Below are 20697 nucleotides of genomic sequence, written 5' to 3'. Positions count from 1 at the left end.
GCAGGGGTCCTGCTGCCGGCCTTCAGCCTGCGAGGCTGCTGCCGCTTCCTCGGGTGCAGTGCGCTCCAGCCGTACCTGCGCAGCGAGGGTCCCCCACCAGCGCGCTGGCCCTCTCCTCCGGGCACTCTCTTGGCCCGGGGGCTTGACAGAGCATTTTTTAGCCCCAGTCAGACCCGTGTCTTGTCTTTGCTGCATTGTGCTGCCCTGAAGCTTTATTTCTTGTGGTCTGCGTTCACAGTCTGCAGGTCCCATCTGTTTTCTTTACCTTGGTTACAGGCCTCGGCAGCAAGTCGTGCTCAAGACAAGTAATTTCTCTTGGGTACGCGAGCAGGCGTTCAAAGGAGTGTTTAGTAAGCAGCAGTGTGCTCTTGGGATACCCTGTCCTCTCAGAAGAGCTGTTTTCATGAGGGCTTCTGCTGAGTTGCAGAATCAGGACTGTCGGGGGTGTAGTGGGCGATTTTTGGGAGACAGCTCATCGAGTCTGGCCAGGAGGGTTGAGCTGAGCTTTGTTCTCCTGCTAAAGCCACAGAAGGGGGTGCAATGGGGCTCTGCATCATGTTCCCAAAACAGGTTTCTCTTATGCTGTGTGTTTCTTCGTCAAGATACCAGGGGGTCCTCAGTTGTCCCTACAGCAAACCACATATGCATTGGCACCAACTTCAAAAGCCACAGCCTTCACCTGTGGTTTTTTCAGTGTGTTCTTGGTCTGCAGTGAACATAATCAGCCCAACTTTAGGGGCCTTTCCAAGAGCTGCAGGGATGATGTAGCCATGTGTATCAAATCATCTACTTTCCTCATGTTTGCATCTCAGATGTTTCCTTGGAGAAGAGCTGTGGAATTTGTTTCCTCAGGAAATCTCAAGATGGGTTGATAAGAATTTTCTTTAAGGTTTTCCAGTGAAGCTCCTGCTTGTTATTCAGTTTCTTAGCATAAGGTTACAGGATGACTTGCCTGCAGCCACGTATTCGGTCAGCGGAGCAGACAAGCTCACAGCTGCTGTGAGATACAGTTGTGTGCGTCAGGACTGTCTTACGGCATCGGGAAAGACAGGAAAACCAGCTGGCATATGGAGGCCTTTTTTGTTTATATTCTTCACCTAGCCACTCAGCAACCCAGTTGATTTTTGTGTCGATCTTCCAGCAGAAACCGTTCTGGCTTGGAGCTTGGTGGTGACATTACTGTAGCCACCAGGACCTCGGCATGACCATTGTATTTTTAAGGTCTTTGCTTGTGATGAAGGGGACACGAGCCAGCATTCCAGTGTAAAATATAAATATTTCATAAACTCAAATTTCCTGAGTTCTGTACCCCAGGTTGACTGACTGATGTGTGATGACCACCTCACAAAAGTTATGCATTCCTTTCTGATTTGCATCGGTTTGCTGACAACTGCTTTTTCCAAACTCCTCTTATCTAAAAGATTTAAAAACCCTAGTTTTGCTGGAGGACAGAAAAAAAAGGCCAAGAAGTTTTCTCTGTTCAAAACCTGAAGCTTCTGCTCTAACCTGGGAGCCTACTGCTGGACATGTTCCCCAGTCTTCCTGAGTCACAAACATCTCCTGTCCCCATCAAACCCGCAGAACAACTACAATATGAGACATCTAAATTTCTGCAAATCTGTGAGTGAGATGTCTTCTGTAATCATTGCATCCAGGCTCGAAGCAGCCTGTGGAATCCTTTTGAAATGCAGTAGGAAACACTAAAAGCCGAGGAGATCTCTGATATTCTGCATGTTGTACTGGAACTTGCTCTCCAGGTGAGCAGCCCAACTCTTTGTCCATGTGCTGCGATGATTCCTTCAGTTGTTCTTTCTTCAAAGCTAAACCATTTGAACTCCTTCACTCCTCCCTTAGGGGTCATGTTCCCAGATCTCAGTTCACTCAGACTGTTCACCTCGGGGGTTCACCCAGCTGCTCCACTAATCCTTTGGAGTGCAGTTCCCCAAACTGGACACCATGCTTCAGCTGAGGATCAAGCATGCAGGTGACTTCACATGTCTTGCAGGCTACGTCCTGCTCATGCACCCAATGTCACATTTTCCTTTTTCACAACAGTGCAATATCATTGGCTTGCATTCCTGTGGGCCCACAGCGGTACTAGCCCCATCTCGGTCAGCTCCTACCTAGCAGCTGTTGATCCTCTGTGTACGCAGCAGTGATTCCTGCCTGTGTAGACCTTGCATTCATCCCTACTGAATTTCACTTTATTCTCCCAGCTCATTTCTCCAGTTTATGAGGTTTTAAATGCTGTCTTCAAATAATTGTGCAGTTCCACCTGGATTTGCCATTCGCAAGTGTAGCTAACGTTCTCTATTCTATCGCCTGCACCGTGAATATTCCCCAGTGGCATAGTTCAGCCCCTGCCTCAGCATCCAAGGTTTTGTAACCCCACAGATGCTTTGGGAGCTGCAGAGATCCATCGCCTCTGAAAACTGGACCCTGTGCCTGTCACAGGTCATGCAAGTAACCTGTATTTCGTGTGTCGTCAGCTGACACGCTGGTTGGACACGAGGAATGCTGCAGTAAGCAGAGATGAGTGGTGGGGGGAACACGTCTACACCCTTCCTATAGTGAGTCAGCATGCAGGAATGTCGGGCAAGGAAGATTTATACATTCTGAGCTGCCTACTTGCAGATTTCTTGTTTCATCATATAACTTTGAATTTTCCATTCAGGGGGGAATTCGGAGATCTGCCAGAGGTATTGTGTCTTGGTGGTATTCAGACATTGTCTTATGATCCTCCTTCCGTTCCTTTTCACGCACGCAGTGTGTCCCCAGCAGTTCCCTTCCTAGCACTTCACGCCCAGCAGAGCTGTCTGATCATTCCTCGTGATGGGTGTAAAATTGCCTGGGTCCATGGCAGCCCTGCTGCAGAAAATCGTTTGTGAAGAGTGAGCTTTTATTTCATATTACGAGCCGGATTTCTGTGGAAATCTGTAGCAGACTGGCTTGTCGTCAGGCCGACGTGTTGAGGGGCGAGCCACGGGCCGGCCAGCACACGGACCCTGGCGCCTGTGCCGATCTTGCAGCTGTGCTTGGGGATGGGGGTTTATCCCCTGCCTTTCCCTATCTCTTAGTTCGATCTACTGCAGACGCTTCTGAAAACCTAATTACACAACATTCAGTACTATGAATTGCTAATTTGTGGGAGACAGACCTACAAAGAGGCTTAAAGGTAACAGCAGAATGAAATGCACAGTTTCTCCCTGCGCTCTGCTTCCTCCTGCAGAAAGATGGGGAGAGACTGTTCAGTAGGGCCTGTTGTGATAGGACGAAGGGTAACGGTTTCAAAATAGAGGGAGGTAGATTCAGATCAGATATTAGGAAAAACTTTTTTACACTGAGGGTGGTGGAACAGTGGCCCAGGTTGCCCAGAGAGGTGGTAGATGGAACAGGTTGCCCACGGAGGTGGTCAATGCCCCATCCCTGGAAACATTCCAGGCCAGGCTGGACAGGGCTGTGAGCAACCTGATCTGGTTGGAGATGTCCCTGCTCCTTGCAGGGGGGTTGGACTGGATGACCTTTGAATGTCCTTTCCAACCCAAAGCATTCTATGATTCACGCGCATCTCGGATTGGCTTTGCTGGAGCTGGCTCCTGCTGATGCTACCCTCCGAAACCTCTCCTCTCCTCATTGTGCACATCTGCACATCTCCAGCCCTTCCCAGGACAGGAGAGATGTCCGCTGCCACAGGCAGTGCTAACACTTCTCTTGGGTCTTCCTTCTGAAGCTCCGTAGAAGCTGTTGACCCCAACCAGTCCAGGAGATGAGTGTTGCAGGAGCGGGGCTCCCAGGTGGGGGTAGCAAGGGGCAGGAGCCACAGGTTTTGTGACAGGACAGTGCAGTGTCACCGATCCTGCTGCCAGCCTTGTACAAGGCTACGCTGAGTCCCCGTGTGGCGTTGCACAAGTCTGAAACCTTTCTGGTCCTCGGTTTCCCATTTGAGACAACAGTGGCGGTACGAGTGTGCTGCACCGGGCTGGAGGGACTGCCCTGCAGTGCCCCGTCCCGTGGGCCCTCTGCCTCCCCACTGGTGTCCAGGGCACTGCTGCTGCTCCGGACGCCGCTGCAGCATGTGCCGCGCACGACCCACTTCAGGCACGCCGCGGAGGTCCGGGGACAGGGCACCGTGCCAGGCACCACGGCCTCGTCGCCGAAACCAGGCTGCAGCAGCATCCAGCCAGAGGAGCCGGCCCCGTCTGGGAGCACGGATATGGCAGCAACCGGCCCCGTCACAGATCCGAGAGAGGCTGTGGACTCCACAGCAGGACTCTGTTCTCGTGACAGATACCCAAAGGCAGATTTTTTTTTTTTAGTTAAATATGAAAATCTATAATGCAGTCAGCATGATACGTCTTGGTATGTTTATTTTTATATCTGATTTATTTGCCTTTGTTCTCAACATATGCTTTGAGGGAGATTTTTATAGTGACCATCTGCGCATTACAAAGTTCAAATAGGACTGAAGGACTTGGGGAGCAGGATAGAGGTCAGTTGAATTTTTTAGTATCTGAGTGGAAATGGATGTTGCTTACAGTTCTGGAACAAACACACTAACTTTTCTTAAAATAATATTGAAATTGCAAAGTTGACATTTTTAAGCTGTTCTCTTTAGGTTTCAGGATTACCAGGCTTTTGGGTATTTCATACCTCATACAGTTAACGTTTCACTTTCTGTCTCTACACTCAGAAAAAAATATTTATTGTTTCAATAATATTCTGCCTACATTTTAATATTTTTTTTCTCTGTAAGCAAAGGGCAAAAAGCATTTAATTTCCCCAGCACTGAAGGTGATGGTGTTTATCCGTGTGTTCTCGTGACTGCAGCTGTAGTTCTGTCCCCATTCAGTTCCAAGTCTCGGGGACTGGCCTCCGTTTCCCTGGGCAGAGCCCTGCGGACAGCACGACAGCGAGACGGGAGCACGCCAGACGCTGGCTGGCGAGGCACCCAGACCCGTGCTTGTCTGCAAAGAAAGGGACTGCTGCTCCCTCAGTCGTCTCTGCTCTCCCGGTCCTCTCGGCGTGGGTTGGGATGAGGTTTGGTTCGGATGCGCATGCAGCCCCGAGGCTGGCTGCAGCAGCCCGCGCGGAGCTTAGGGCATCAGTTCTCTGAGTGCCTGAGACCAGGAGAGCATCACGAACGCCTGTGCTCTGCAGAACCCATGTGTTGTGACCGTCTGTGGTGCCTCGCGTAGGTGGCCATGAGCAGAACGGACCGTGACCGTCTGTGGTGCCTCGCGTAGGTGGCCATGAGCAGAACGGACCGTGACCGTCTGTGGTGCCTCGTGTAGGTGGCCATGAGCAGAACGGACCGTGACCGTCTGTGGTGCCTCGCGTAGGTGGCCATGAGCAGAACGGACCGTGACCGTCTGTGGTGCCTCACATAGGTGGCCATGAGCAGAACGGACCGTGACCGTCTGTGGTGCCTCGCGTAGGTGGCCATGAGCAGAACGGACTGTGCCCATCAGGGACCTGCCGAACTCGGGCTGCTGTTGGGCAGCGGTTGGCCTCTGCCTCTCGGGGCAGGCGCCGTGCTCCAGCCTCCGCGCTGGTGCCGGGAGGGTTGTGCCAGCTCTGCGCTCCCGCTGCGCCTCCCTGAACTGGCGCTGGTGTTCCGAAGCTGGAGCCGAGTGAGGCAGAGACAGCGTGCTGGAGCCTTCTGTCTGAGGGGAGTTTGGGGAGGGGAAGAGGGAAAAGGGCGGTTAGATCTATCGCTAGCAATTTACATTCAGAGACATTTCATCTGCAGTTCCCTCAAGTGTTGAATTGAATAAAACCAGCAGCAGCAGTGGAAAAGGAGGTGGGGGAAGGGCCCCGAGCACTCTTGGCTAAACAAAAAGCGACAGGCAGCTCATAATAAAAAAGAATTGCATCCTTGGGCTGAACATACAGATTCAGGAGGAAGGGAGGAGGGCACAGGGCAGAGCCCACCCGGTGGGCAGCGAGGGCCCTGGGCAGGTGCTGCCAAAGGCTCTGGTGTCCTGCAGCCTGAGCAGTTCGTAGGGTTTACTTCTGGGTTTCATGATTTTCTGTGGGTTGTTTGGAGATCCGGTTGTAGAATCAAGTAGGAAGAACAAAGTCCTAGGCTTTGTTTGCAGTTTAAAAAAAGAATTCTACTTCACTTTGCAGTGCTTCAGGAGAAAAGTGTAAAAGTGAAACCCTCAAGGGTCAAAAATTCTGGAGAAAAAGTAACTTAGCACTTATAATTTTGTAAACGCTTTCTGTTTGGGGCCTGACTCATGGTTCCCAAACACAGTCATGGCACGGCAGAACTGTCCTCATCGTTACGTGTTTCTGTTCATCTGCCTTGAGAGGGAATTGCTGCTGGTTTTTGTTCTGGCCCACACAGGGAAGGGCCTCGGAGAGGGGCTGCTCTGCAGTGGGAGAGGCGGGCCTTCCTCCTCCACACTGCTGCATCTCCTCCTCCAAATGCCTCAGCATGGCACTCACTTCTGCACGAGTACCAGCACAGGCAGGTGGTTGGTGACAGCCAGCACGGCTTCACGAAGGGCAGATGATGCCTGACCAATTTGGTGGCCTTCTGTGATAGGGTTACAGCATCGGTGGACAAGGGACGAGCAACTGATGTCATCTACCTGGACTTCTGCAAGGTATTTGACATTCCCGCACAACATCCTTCTCTCTAAACTAGAGAGACGTGGGTTTGGTGGACGGACCACTCGGTGGATAAGGAGTCGGCTGGATGGCCGCACTCAGAGAGTGGTGGTCAACAGCTCAATGTCCAGGGGGAGACCGGTCACGAGTGGCGTCCCTCAGGGGTCAGTCTTGGGCCCGGCCCTGTTCAACATCTTTGTCAGCGAGATGGACAGCGGGATAGAGTGCACCCTCAGCTCTACGTGCATGTGAAATACAAAGGCAAGAACAGGGTGAGAAGTCAAGACTTCTCAGGACAGGCAGTGGTACCTTTCTTTCAAGTTGTTTCAGTCGTAAAACAGGGGTCGCAGTTCTGATCTATATTACAAGGATTTAGGAGCCTGACTAGCTGCTGCCGGTGAAAGGCTGAAGAAACCTTACTGTGAATCTAGGACCAGCGTGGAGAGAGGCTGTCTTGCGGGCATGTATTATTCTGCCCTGATTTTTTCCCTGTGTTATTGATCCAGTGCTTGCTAAGACACAACCATGCCTGCTGTAGTGGTTTAATTCATTTTTAAGCATCATTATTTTTCATGTTGTGGTCTTCCCCTGCTTGGGGTGCTTCTCCCTGCCCATCCCCAAAAATGTCCACTCCTGTCTGTGTTTCACGGCGTGCATTGCTCCCACATGCGTGTGCGTGCACACCAGGGAGGCGGCGAGGCAGCTTCAGCTACACTGAGCAATTAAACTCCGGTAGCTCAGGGATGAGCAGGAGGCCGTGATTTTCTTTTCCTTTGCAGTAATTGCCTCTGCAATCAGCTTTGATCACCCGAGAGCAGAGGAGATGAGTGCTGCAAGTTGACATCAGTGGTTTTAATATATCCATTTACATATACAGGAGCAGTGCAGCATACAGCTTTCCACAGCGCCTCTGACCTGAAACCATCGCTGCTCCATAGACACCTCATTTAATTTAATACTTCACCGCCACTGCGGAAGCCACAGGATGGGGATGGGAGGGGGGATAATCAAGCCCTCACTCTCTCGCTCTCCGTGAATGTCTGTAGAAATGACATGAAAGTAATTGCTTTTGAAAAGCAAAGCAGAAATGGCACAATTGATTCCACTTAAATGAGAGGAGAAGGAGTGGGGGTGGGGGATGTTCAGCCTAAACATGCTACCTTTCCTGCTGCAAGCAAATCGCTTCGTGGCTCTGTGCGGGGCCGAAGGGAAGGAGAGCTGTCTCTGAACGGCATGCGGGGAAAGGAGGCAGCTCAGACAGGCAGCGTTGCTTCGAGCAGGGCGCATCCTCTCAGCTAGCCTGGACCCAAAGACAGACGCTGCTTCATGAAGCCAGGTGACATCCCCGTTGTCACAGGCGTGTCTGTTGCTGGGGAGCTGCTAGGGAGCTGCACTGCACTGAACATCCTAGAATTACTCTGCCTCCAAAACTCACCCGCCTGCCTTGCAGCTGGGGGAGGGGCTGTTTATCCTGTGAGCTGAGGAGAGTCCGTTCCTCTCCATCTCTCGCGACCAGCCCTGCGGACAGAGCTGGGTGAGCCCAAGGCATCGGCAGCTCTCCAGCCTCGTGCCTGCTGGCGGATGCCCACCCTTCTGCCAGGGCCCCGTGCCTCTGTGAGCTGCCCGGTGCGCACATCTGCCTCCCCAGCCAGCAGAGCTGGGACCCTCCCAGGTGCTGGGCCTGCCCCGCACACACCTCGCAGCCCCCTGTGCGTGGTGGTGATGGGTGGCTCCGCTGCCGAGCGGGCGCTGGGGCCGTGGGGCCGCTGAGAGGGAAGGGTGGTCTGCGCCTGGCAGCCCCCTGTGCCGCAGAGCTGTGTGCCCTGCCTGGGCGGCCGGCCGGCTGTCTTGAGGGTTTGCTGTGTCCTTGGCCAGTGTGGTCCTGGGGCTAGCTCTGCAGAGACTCTTGCATGGCTTTTAAATATGCCGTTCATCCTTGCCCTCTCAGAGAGGGAGAAAAAGCCATAGACACTTCACTGTTTTGTTCTTTCTTTGTTCTTCATCTTCTCTGCAGGGCAGCCAGCTGGTCTGTGCCCCAGCCACAGCCCATGTCTGCCTTTGCCATTGTCCCAGCGGCCAGGACTCTCCCTGTCTGTCCCTCCGGTCTCTAGGGGCCGGCAGAGGAGGTCGAGGAGCGCTGCGGAGACGCGCCTGGGTTGTGAGAGGGACGTGCCACCTCGGTGCAGGCGCCATGGCTCCAGGCTCGCAGGCAGCAGCGCAGAGCTCGTCAGACCCACGGCCTGGCAGCCGCACGCAGCAGGGAGGGGGGGAAAACACGTTTTGTCTGTGCCAGGCTGAGCAAGGTGGCGTGTGACAAGCCTTCCATGCCCTACTGCTTGTCCTGGTCTCCGGCAAACATGGGGAGAAACCACCACACAGGGGTCTCGGGGAATCTTCCTACGCCGGGAAGACTCAGATAGGTTTGCACCAAGGCTGAGCCTTGCGGTATTGGCAGAACGTCTCCGGCACGCAGTTCGGCTGTGCGCAGGTCGCGATGGAAGCTGGCTGTCGCTGCGGCAGAGCGAGAGCAGCCCTGCGGTCCGGCAGTGCTCCCTGCCCAGGCCGCAGCCTGTCCGTTGCTGGTCAGACCGCGCGGCGTTCACACGGATCCTGTATTCGCACAAAGACGGGCTCTGCTATTGCAGTGTACAGGCATGAGAGCACGTGGGTGTATGCTCAGATCCACGCAGAATTTAAACATTTTCTTTTTTTTCCTTTTGGTGGGTGTTTTGCTGGACAGCTCTAACCTTTTCACTCTGGGTTCCAATGGGTTACATGCATACGGAACAGGGCTTGGAGGAATGCAGGCTACTGTGCTAACAATGTCTCCAATACATCTTTAATGTAGACGTTAATGTCATTTTATGTTAATTACATGCAAATTGATTATTAATATATTTATTGAATGTTGACAGCTGGGTGACAGACTTCAGTAAAAATGTTTTACTAATCAGTTAGCATTTAATTAATATCGAAATTCTCTCTAGGTCCGGTAAGACAGTTAGCAAACACTAACGAGGCCCCTCAGTCGCTGCATATGTTGCAGGACGGCCGCAGTGCCGCTGACGCGGTTCAGCCGCGCTTGGCAGCTCTGCGCTCCTCCCCTCCCAGCGTCTGGCCCATCGTCCCCATCAGCACGCGTGAGCTGTCTGTGCCCCGCGGCAGGCCTGCCTGCGAGGGCAAGCCGTGGACGGGGCACAGCAACAGGTCTGGGCAACAGAAAGAAGCGCAGGCGCAGAGTCCCGGGCAGCCCAGTGCCTGTCGGTTCTCGGCACCTCTGCTCTCCCTGTTTGTAGGAAGACACTACAACCTGTATGGGGCCTATGGACCGGGGAGAGTCTCTTCTAGAAAGCTGTTCTTTGTGTATTCTGCCTTGTCCCCACACCTCTGCGCAGCAGCGGCACGGGCACTGCTCTCATCCGGTCCCAGCAAGACGTCTGCGGTGTCTGTCCCCTGCGCGTGTCCTCGTTAGCCTTATCAGGAGGCTCCGGAGAGCCCGTCTCCCCGTGAAGCAGGGCTGCTTCCAGTCACTCCGGAGCAGTTAAAGCAGCAAGCTGTTCTTACCTGCAGCGAGCACTTCACCGCACATAGGACCCTCGGTTATTGCCAGGCATGGCACAGCCTCGGCCAGCAGCACGGAGGATTTCTTGATGCTGCATTTAAAACACCAAGCAGCCCAATTCTTGAGCTGTGTGGCCAGTGTTTTCTCTTGCCCCACGCCCACGAGCAAGCCAGGAGCCATCAGCACCTCTGCCCCTGCCCCGCGCGCCTGCCCCCACTGGCTATGGCTCCCTCGCCGGGCGGAGGACGGCAAGCAGCTTCCCTGAGCTGGTCACTGCAAAGGCGTCGGGGTCAGCAGCCAGGGAGCCGCTGTGCTGCAGGACTGCTGCAGCACTGTCAGCTCCAGCAGATCGATAGTTCAGGCTTGTCATGCTAATCGCTCCTTGGTTGACATTCATGATCCTTCCCTGCTCCCTCCCTGTGTAAACTCTGTACAGCTGGGATGCCAAGAAGTGAAAATGCCAAGCCCTCAAACTTGCTCCTGGACAAGAGGGGTGGATGACCAAGCCGCCAGGTCCAGAGCTCCCCTTCCCCTTCGCTCCGTGGTCAGCGGGCATGGGGGAAATGCCGAAGGGGTCTCAGTGGAGGGTGGAGGAGCACAGAGCCCCCGCTTGCAGCCAGGTCATGAGCTGATCATTTAGTTATTGGTCAGAATAACTTTGGGTTTGCTCAGCTGCTCTTTGCTTCCCTCACCCAGACTGACAGCCGCTCTGCAAGCAGAGCAGGCAGGAACCCTGGTGTGGCAGAGTCTCTGCCTTCCCCGAGCTGGACATATCGCTGCTGCCGCGGGCGTGCGCGTCAGATCACACCTACCATATTGGCTTCCTGTCCCCAGAACATCAGGTTTTTGCAGCTTATGTGTGCGGGGGGTGTCTCCTCCCAACAATCCCCACCCCCAGCAGCATCAGGCCTGTGCTGTTCGGGGTTTTGTTAAGCCGTTTAGTATTAATTGATTTTTTTTCCATTTTTTCTTTCTTTCCATGGGCGGGTCAATAGCTGGATGCTCAAGAGCAGAGAATCTATCAACTGCAGACCAAGCAGAGGGAGAGGCAGGCAGAACTGGAGCAGAAACGCAGCCGGATCCAGCAGCTCAGCGGGACCTGGAGGCCAGCGGCCAGCTGCAGGAGGAAGCTCAGAAGCAGGTAGGAGAAGGTGCCAGTCCACTCTAGCTCGGCAGCCCAGGCTGGGAAAGGAGCTTTATTTAATGCAGTCACAGCAATAGTGGTAATCTACTGTTCCTGTTTAAATGGCAGCCTAAGCAAGGGCTAAAGATGCAAAAGCGGAGTCTGTCAGCTCCCGACGAGAAAGGGAAAGTCCAGGGAACCGGGGAGACAGCCACAGCTCTGCTGACTATACGTAGGGTGCTGGGATTGCACTTGATTTGAGGGTGTGACTGCTGTGATGCACAGATGTCCTGGATGTTGCTCCTGCTGCAGACCTCGGAGAGAAGGGAACAACCAGGTGGCCGGCAGTGACAGTGCCGCCCAGGACAGCGCGGTCCTAGCTGGTGGTAACGGTGACATGCAGTGAGCCAGGAGATGAAGCTTGTTCAGATCTGTTCAGCTCTGCTGCTGTGGATTACATCCTCAGTCTGCCCCAGGACGTGCAGACAACTAGGGGGTGGGAGGACCCTCCCCGCCCTGCAGACCTGACGGGAGGCCTTGCTGGGCAGCGCTCTGCCAGCCCTCCCCAAGCCGGCTCTGTTTGCTCTGCCACAGCTCCCCTCTCCCAGTCTCCGCACCGCAGAAGCTGCCAGGGCTCAGACCATTTGCTCAGACAGCAGAGAAATCCATATTCCGTCTGCATGTGAATCTGGCTGGGCAGAGCGTGCCGCTTCCCATCTCCTCAGCCATCAGGGCGTCTGCCTGATGTCCGCTCGGGCACCTGCGGCCGTGAGCAGATTTTGAACGAAAGCTGTCACTCAGATCTCTACAGCAAACAGAGGGGAAGAGCGCTGACCTCGACAGTCGGTGTAGACACTGCTGCTGCACGCTGCAGGATTACGTGCTTAACCTGCGCCTGTCCTCCATGGTATCCCACCCCTCATCTCTTTCAGCACCCCATAAGCCAGAAAAATTACATCTACTTTAACAACGTCATAGTTAAACATTCCCAGCATTCTGGAGTGTCAGGCACCAGCATGCTGCACCGCAGGAATGAGCCCAGCACAGCTAGTTTGTCTGAGCAGCGGCTCAGAGGACAGCAGTTTAAAATCGGGGGGTGGGGGTGTCCCCATATTATTCAAATGGAAACATTTTGAGAAACTTACTTTGGTGGTGATAAATATGTTCATATGGTTATGATATATATGACTGGTGCATATATTGCATCATGTATGAATACAGGGCAATGATTATGTTCTTTGCATTTGAAGGAAAATAACAAGATTTTGTTCTGATGACTGCCAAGTCATCTGTGTTCTCTGCGTGTGTCTGTGTGCGGGTGACGGCACAGCACCGGGTCTGGGCTGAACGGCACGTTGCGAGCCTGCTGCCCAATTGCCCGCTGGTGCAGGAAGTTGGCGTGCCTTTGTCTGCGTGCATGGATGGTGGAGGACAAATGAACTGGGGGGTATTTCAGTGCATGCCTGCGTTTTATTCTGCATACGTGTATGGGTGAGTGTGGATCGATTTGTGCAAGGAGAGCATGGCAGGGCAGGAATCACACTTCTGCTGCTTCTTACAGTTACTCTGTCTCGCTCCCATCCCACCCCACCCCATCCCATCCCATCCCTCCATCCACTGATACTGAGTTCAGCTGAGCCTGGCTGCTTGGCTCTGGTGTGAAAGTGGCAGATAAAACAGCCCAGCTCTAAACTTCCTCTAACAAAACTCCCAATTAAAGAGCTGTCTGTCAGTCCCTGTAACATAAAAATGTAACGCCATTCTGGGTCAGCACAGTGTTCCACCTCGCTCTGTGTCCGGCAGTGGCTTATGCCCATGCCTGGGAAAGAGCTCTTTTCCCCTGGGAGAAAGGGGAAACTTGTGACATTGCCCCAAGATGCTCGCCTACCTTCTGTGGTGAAGGGGCCCTGAGTCTCCGTGTTTAACAGCCCTCAAGGGCTTTTCACCCATAACTTGGCAAACCCTTGTTGTAGCTCAGATGTTATCCAGCTTCTGCAGTCTCTTGCAGCAGCGAGTTCCACTGCTTAGCCACACACAGAATGCAGAGCCACCTCCTTTTGTTTATTTTGAACCTGTCCCCTGACAAATTCTGTTGTTTTACTGGAAGAGGCCATGAGCAGTCATTCCTCAGTCACTGCCCTGTGACACTTCCGGTTTTATAGACCTCTGTCGTGTTTCCTTTCCATCATCCTTCTTCCAGACAGAAGGACTCCAATCTTTTTTTGGTTTGTTTGGTTTGTTTTGTTTTGTTTTGTTTTTTTTTAAGCCGGACATAGTTTCTGCTGAATCTCCTGGTCTGGGGGCTTCGGGCTCCATGGCTGGCAGTCCCAGGATGCCTGTAGCAGGCTGCTCACACCAGAAGCCCTCTGCAAGGAGTGTCAGGTGTAATTTAGCACTAGGAGCATGAGTTATGGGCCTGCCCTTTAAGGAAAGGCTAGCAGCATGGCTCTGCCTGCCAGCCGAGCCCCCCACCTGATCATGAGCTCTCCTGGCGAATGAATCAGGATTTGGCAGATCGCTGTTTAATACAGCCCCCATGCTAATGTCTTTCTGAAATGAAACCGAGAAAGCCGTTAACCTCAGTTAGCCAGCTGTCCTCGCCATGACCTGGATAAATCATCAGAGCAGGAGCTCCAAAGAACACCGCTCTGGTTGCTTTGGAAAAACGGAGCTGGAAGGGAGGGACTGTGCTTCCAGCTTGTGCCAGGAAGGCTTCTCCATGCCAAGGCTGTGCAGCAGCAGGACGGGCTTGTTCTCACGCCAGGGACCCTGCCGGTGCTCCAGGCTGGGTGGCCGGTCCTGCAGATCTGCCAAGGTGGCGAGGCCACTGGCACGCTCCCTTCCCAACAGCTGCCAGAGGAGTCACGGTGTTACACTGCAGCGGGGAGAAAGGAAAGGTGTTTTATCTGGGAGAGGAGAGGAGAAGGTGGGTTTCCACAGTGACTCCAGGGACTGGCTCCAGCCACCACTGGGCACATCTCACCATCCAGCCCCTGCTCTGACCGTGAGGTCTTCCACATTTGTTCCCTTCAGCTGCAGGCTGGACTTTCTCCAGAGACGTCTCCTCCACCACATCTGAAGGCAGCTAGCCTTCAGCTGCCTGCTCTGTGGTGAGGAAGGACATGAAGAGGACAATTTGGTGGCTACCACAAGGACATCTAGATCTACTGGTGCAGGGCATTCCTCTCCACAAAGCTGTTCTGACTCTGGGAGCTGTGTCTTTATAAGGGCCTCATTACTTTTATCTGTTCTCACAGGATGCTCGTAGCTGCCACCTCTTTATGTGGCAGTGAGTTCCACCAGACAGGTTTTCTTTCGTTGTTTCTGATCTGGCTGTCTTGTTGGCTTTTTTCCCTCCTGCATGACTGAGGAAAATCACAACACCAGCTGCACGTAAGAAACTCCTGGAAAGACGAACAAAGCCACCTGTCCTCCATGCCCATGAACACACACACAAGAACTAATGGGCATAGCTTGCATCAAGAAAGATTCAGGTTAGAAACAGTTTTCTAACGTGGAGGAGAACAAAGCACACGAACAGCCTGCCGGGGCCTAAGGGTTCTGCATCACAGGAGATCTTTAAGGGCAGGTAAACAAAAGTCAGGGCACTTGTATGCTGCCTTGTCTTAGAGCTGGAAGATGGGCTATCAGCCTCTTGAGATTCATGCCAGCCTTGCTCATTTCCTAAATCTATCCATGCTCTTACCTTGAAACCCAGCTCTCCCTTCTTCAGAGCCCCACTACAGTCTTCTGTTCAGGAGACATCAGCGTATCATTGCCCAGGCTGATGCCCCTTTCTAGCGAAGTGACTTCACTTGAGTCTTAGATGTGTGCCCATGTCCTGCTATGCTTCACCTCCACAAGACTTAGTCCCAGCTTTGTGCTTCAGGTGGCATCACATCTCCAGGGGAGCTGGCTGTGTTCCACGCTGGATAGTAGCATTGGTTTGGGGGAGCATTCGTGTCTTCCTCGTTAGTGATGTGCCTTCAGCTCCCTTGCCAGGGAACAGGGTTCTCTGTGGGCTGGAGGTCTCCGTATGCACAGGGACTCTCCCCTTTCAGCCCTGTGCAAGGAGAAGTAAGCGGACCTACCTCATCTCTCGTACTGGAGCCTTAGCCCTCAGCTGCACGTACCAGGCTGATGGTCCTTCCCGTGTTCCCGAGGAGCCAGCTGTCCAGGATGCTCCTGGGTAAAGACGTGCTCTGTAGGCTGAGCACTGCTGCCGAGGCCCTGACGGAAGCAGACAAGGATTGGGCAACAGTGCTGCAGCGAGGGATGTAACTGTATGGCTGACAGCCTCTGAGCTGCTCCCGTTCTCAACACATCCAGCAACCTGCACGGCTTCGGCTGCAACTGCTAGGGGCCTTGCTGCTGAGCTGCGCCCGGGAACTGGCACATGGAAAGCAAGCTGGATTTTGCCCCTTTTACTGCCTACTGATCTGCTCAGAGGTTACCCAGCAGCCAGACCGTGTGCTCTCGCATGTGCTGAAAAGAGCAAGCAGAGCCTGGAGGATATCAGTGATGGAAGCTCTGATGCCCCATCTGTACGGCACGTGCTGCGGTGCCCCAGGCTTTGGCCTGAGCACTGCAGTTCCACCCTTGGTGGTAAACATGAGAGTAGATGAGGCAGAGACGGGGGCATAGATTTGCTGTCAGACCTTTTGGATTCAGTTTCCATTCTCAGTGGAATAGCCGTGTGCAGTTTCTTATGCGTGCTGCTTTGCAAATGACTTGTGCAGGACACGGCTCTCAGTCAGAGACCGCCTGGAGAGCAAGGCTGGCCTGCTGCCGTGCAGTGGCTGCGCAGCGGAGCCCAGGGTCTGCCGGAGGGAAAGGGCTCGCCTCTGCTCCCTGGTGGCTCTGAGAGTCCCTTTGCCTGCCTCCTGCTGTTTGAGGGCGGCCATGGAACCTCGGTAGCTGGAGGGGCAGAATTGCCTGGATACCCGTGGTTGATCTGTCTGCTTTCTTCTCAGCAGAGCTTCCAGGGTGCAGCTGCCAGCAAGCTGTGGGTCGCACACGCACAGAGCCTCGCAGCCGCCTGCCCAACAGCAGCCGCGTTACCGCTAAGCACCTTGGCTTACGGGCCCTCAGCAGGAGCATGGAGTGTGCTCTGGCATACTCCATGTACTGTACAGCGGGACACGGAGCAGCTCACACAGACGTCTCCGTGCTGACAGCGGATCGACAGGGCTAGACACACGCACGGCCAGCCGGTGGGAACTGTGAGCGAAGGTGAACGGTGGTGTTTGTGCAGACACTGGCGAGGAGCCCCACCGGCTGCCTGGGTCTGAGAGCCAGTTCTACAACACAGACGTTAAAGAGGGAATAAAGAAAATAACAGAGCATTGACTGAAATGGTCTGCAAGGCTGATTTCCCTCCATGCAGCCTCTGAAGGAGCAGTCTTTGGGGCTGCGGAGAAATGGGCAGCCTCCAGGCTGTGAGGCTAATGCAGAGCCACGGCTGTTTGTATAGCTGCAAGCCTTTAAGGGAGACTTGGGAAAACTAGCTTGGATTCCAACGAATATTTACAATTACACTGCTCCAAAGCTGAATCCAATCACAGCACTGCAGTATGCAGGCTTTGTGCATCAAAAGAAAATGAGAGGAAAGCAGGAAAGATGGAGTTGCCTTTGGAGAGACTTACAAACACAGCTCTCTGCTTGTGGCAGAACTAAAATGCTTTATTTCTGATAGGAGCAATTTATTCTTCAGGCATTTTGCTTGATATTAGAAAGTGCCTGGCTGTTTTTTGAAGTGAGTCTTCAATAGAGAGTTTTTATTTCAGAATGAAAGGAGGGAATGGGAAGTGTGGTAGTCCATAATTTTGATATTGTACTAACAAACTGCAGAAATAGGGGAGCATTTCCAAACTAGAGCTGGGCCCCTTTCACTCACTGTGTTCTTGGTTACCATGTGGGAGCGGACTGGGCAGAGCTACCCTTGTTAAAACCATGCTTCTAGTATGACATTTGTCTGATTACCGTGCTCTGCCACTAAACAGGATGATTAACAAAGAAAGGAAAGAGAAATGCTGGCTGAACGTTCATCGCAGCTCAGTATTGGCCTCTTTCTCTTTTGCAGTGGAAGGTATACGAAAATAATTGTGATGGGGAATCGCTGTATGATAAAGAGATGGAGGATTTGTGACTGCTAGATCGCTGCAGAGAGCTGTGTGCAGCGGAACAGAAGCGTGTGACAAAGCCAAGCCACTGCTTGAAGTGACAACAGGGACAGCACCGAGCAGCTCGTCTCCCGGAGCCGAAACGCACATCGAGCAACTCCTGCACAGTGCCAAGGGAAAGCATCTGGATTCTCTGACTCGTATTCCTCATGCTGGTAGGTGGGAGAGCTGTAGGAAAGGGCTTGGCCAAAGGGGCACCCATCTGGATGCTTTAAGACGACCTACAATGTGTCCCATCAGTTCCGTGTACCGGCAGCTTTTCTGTCCCGCTGGCACACGGGAGCAGTTGTGGAAGAAGGCAGGTGTGAGAAGGGACAAAAGCAGAGGGCAGGCTGGAGACAATATGGAGCACATAACCAGCAATTATGCTGCTTATTTTGACACCACAGGCACAGGACATTGTTCGCCGATGCTGCCACAGCATGGCTGCAGCACAGAATGCTGCCTGCTGCTCTCACATACAGGGGCTGTGAATGATCTGTGGCCTTGGTGTGGTCCTACCGCACCAAAACACTACTGCTCTCAATTAATTGCAAACATTTAAGGTATAGCCTTTTATTCCGCCATGCAGACATTCCCTAGCACCATGGCAGCACAAGAGCAGACGCTCTGAGAGAAGTCAGGCTAGGATTTACACTGCAAGAATATGCAATTGCTTTGACATGGTGTGCACTTACACAGCACACCTGACCTGGGAGAGTGACATCTGAAGGGCTAGCCTCCTCCATCCACACGGCCCCGGCAGGCAGCACCTCCACCCCCGAGCACAGGGCAGCGTGTTGCTGTTTTCCGGCTGTGCTAATCCCTCTGTGTGTTTTGAAGATGATGCTGTTTCCTGGTGCATTACACCTTGTGGCTGCACAGATCCCTTCTGCTGGAGGCGATCTTACAGGATGCTGACGGGAAATCCTGGGAAGCTGGTCTCTGATCTGAGTCACACCGCTGGTGCAGGGAAGCACTGTCACATGCAGGCATGGCACAGCGTGTTCCCTGCAGCTTGGCACAGACTGAAGTTGATAGCCCTCAGCAGGAACTCACATTCAGTATCAGACTGTCTAAGAGGCTTAAAATTGACTGCGAAGGTTCAGTACAGCTACAAAAACCCTGTTTTCCGTTCTTCCACTGGTGGCTTGCTCCAGAAGGAGAGACACTGCAATTTGGTCATTGATTCTTGGCACCTGGCTCATGCATCTGCACTGGGATATTTGGAATCAGGTTGTGTAATATGGAAAACATTCATTCATTTGAAGGAACGGCAGCTGCCCCGACGAATGCCACATGACGATGAGAAATGTGGGAGAGAGCCCAGTACTGTGTGCGACGGAAATAACAGTGCAGTTTTGCACCCACCAGGAAGCCACTGTAACCCGTCTTGCTCTCCGCAGTAGGTTCTTACACCAGCTTCTGACAGACACCAGTTGCTGTGGCCAAAACCAGCACTCCAGTTGACCAAAGGAGAAGCAGCATGCTTGCACAAATCTGGTAAACCCACGGCCTGCTGGAAAACTACCGAACAGGTGCTAGTGTGAGAAGCAGGTTAAAGCTCAAAGCAGCAAATGCTGTTGGAGTAGGACTCCGCATAGCACGTCTGCAGGAGCCACTGGCCCAGGAGCCGGAGCGGCTGCAGGTCTCCTTCTGTCCACACAGTGTATCTTCTCCAAGTTGGCTGGAATGTAAACGAGAGCTTCCTGAGCTCAGAGGGGCTGGAGCACAGACTCGGAGCAACAAGTATGATGACAAAGACAACTGGTGTCATGGCTGAGCCAACCCTCATCCTGCTGATGGCAGGCAAAGCTCCACAGTCATCTCAAAACTCCCAACTGTGCAGTCCAGGTGTGTGTGGGAGGCTCTACCCATGTCTTCCCGCACTCCATCTCCTTGCTGCTAGCCTCACATGCTGTGTGTGATGTGGCTGAGTGCGCTCCAGGTCAGGTCCCACGGCTCCTCTTTCCAAGGCCATATTTCCGCAGTGGGACCTGTGCAGTAAGGCTTGCGCTGGCTGGCACAGCTGAGCAGGCTCTGCCCTGTTCGCCCATCTGACCACAGCCCCGGGGAGGTAAGAGCCACTGCTGGTGTGGGGAGCTGTAGGAGAGCGGGAACAGGGCTGACAGCATCTCTATCAGCTGTAGAGCCCAGAGGGGAGCACGCCGGCAGCGTGGAAGGAGGAGGACGAGCTGCTCGCACTGCCAGGGAGGAGGGGGGGGCTGGGGGGCCTTGGGCTGTGGGTGGTGCAGTGTCAGGGGGCAATGCTTGGGTGGGTGGGTGCCTGGCCCACACGTACCACGGCAAGCACTTGTAATTCTGTGACAGCAAAAGTTGGGTACGATTAGAGATTACTGTAAACTTGTTTTACTCGAGGGCAGAGGGGCTCCCTGACTTGCAGGCGCACAAGCGCCATTACCCAGCTCGAGGGCTCCCCATGAGAACAAAGCGCAGGTTTTTGCACTGAAGCTGGCCGGCTAACATGACAGCCCACGGTTTGCTAGCTATCCTGGCAGCTCATCTTAGAGAGAGACTGGGACACGGGGGCTTCGGCTGTCATTACCGCTGGCTCTGCCATGGCTACGAGTGCGTGGTGTTTAAAAGTGGACCGGTCTATGCAGGTTCACCTGTACCCTGACACGGCAGCGCAGAGGTAGGGTTACTAGCCCACCACTGCAAAGTTTTAAGCTAGGCTTTTTGGCTACAGCTCCTTAAAACAGAACAGACTGATACTGAGACAGGGCAGGACCAGTCCTTGAAAGAAGCCTGAAGCAATGAAGGAAAGAAAATGCTGCAATCAAAGTCTGTCCAGCTCACCATCTCTGCCACTGTCCTGTCCCTGACTGTAGCCAAGGTCTGCGCTCTCGGTCAGTGTAACAAGAGGGCACAAACACCACGGTGCTGCCCAGACTACTCTGCCAGCCTCCAGTGCCCTGCAGCGCAGAGGCTTCAGAAGCAAAAGTGAGGTCTTGCATGTAATCAATGTAAGTGGATTTTTTTTTTTCCGCTATTAAAATGTTTCATTTATTTTTCAATGCATATAAACTTCGGGAGCCCCCCATATCCTGTGTGAAGCAGTCTGACATACGACATTTTAAAAAAGAACTGTTTTTTGTTTTGTAGTTGTTACCTGCTAATTGATGGGGTGCTGCTGGTTCTTATATTGAAGGGACAATGAGAAATCATACTGCAGACAACCTCTGTATGACAAACTTGATTTTATTATCTTCTGT

At 53.2% G+C, this 20697-nt stretch overlaps 1 long non-coding RNA gene across 1 annotated transcript in view; it reads left to right on the top strand.

Moving 5' to 3' along the window:
* Positions 1-20375, top strand: part of LOC147599026 (uncharacterized) — a 33253-nt gene extending 12878 nt beyond the window's left edge. Inside the window, exons 3-5 of the long non-coding RNA XR_015260018.1 lie at positions 11173-11318; positions 17383-19538; positions 20314-20375. This is a non-coding gene — a long non-coding RNA (uncharacterized LOC147599026). The remainder of the gene's footprint in view (positions 1-11172; positions 11319-17382; positions 19539-20313) is intronic.
* Positions 20376-20697: the final 322 nt, after the last annotated feature.

The sequence above is a fragment of the Chlamydotis macqueenii genome, chromosome 13, assembly GCF_036417535.1.
Source record: "Chlamydotis macqueenii isolate bChlMac1 chromosome 13, bChlMac1.mat, whole genome shotgun sequence".
Taxonomy (NCBI): domain Eukaryota; kingdom Metazoa; phylum Chordata; class Aves; order Otidiformes; family Otididae; genus Chlamydotis; species Chlamydotis macqueenii.
Note: the sequence above shows the minus strand (reverse complement) of the source record. Positions and strands in the feature narration are given on the sequence as shown.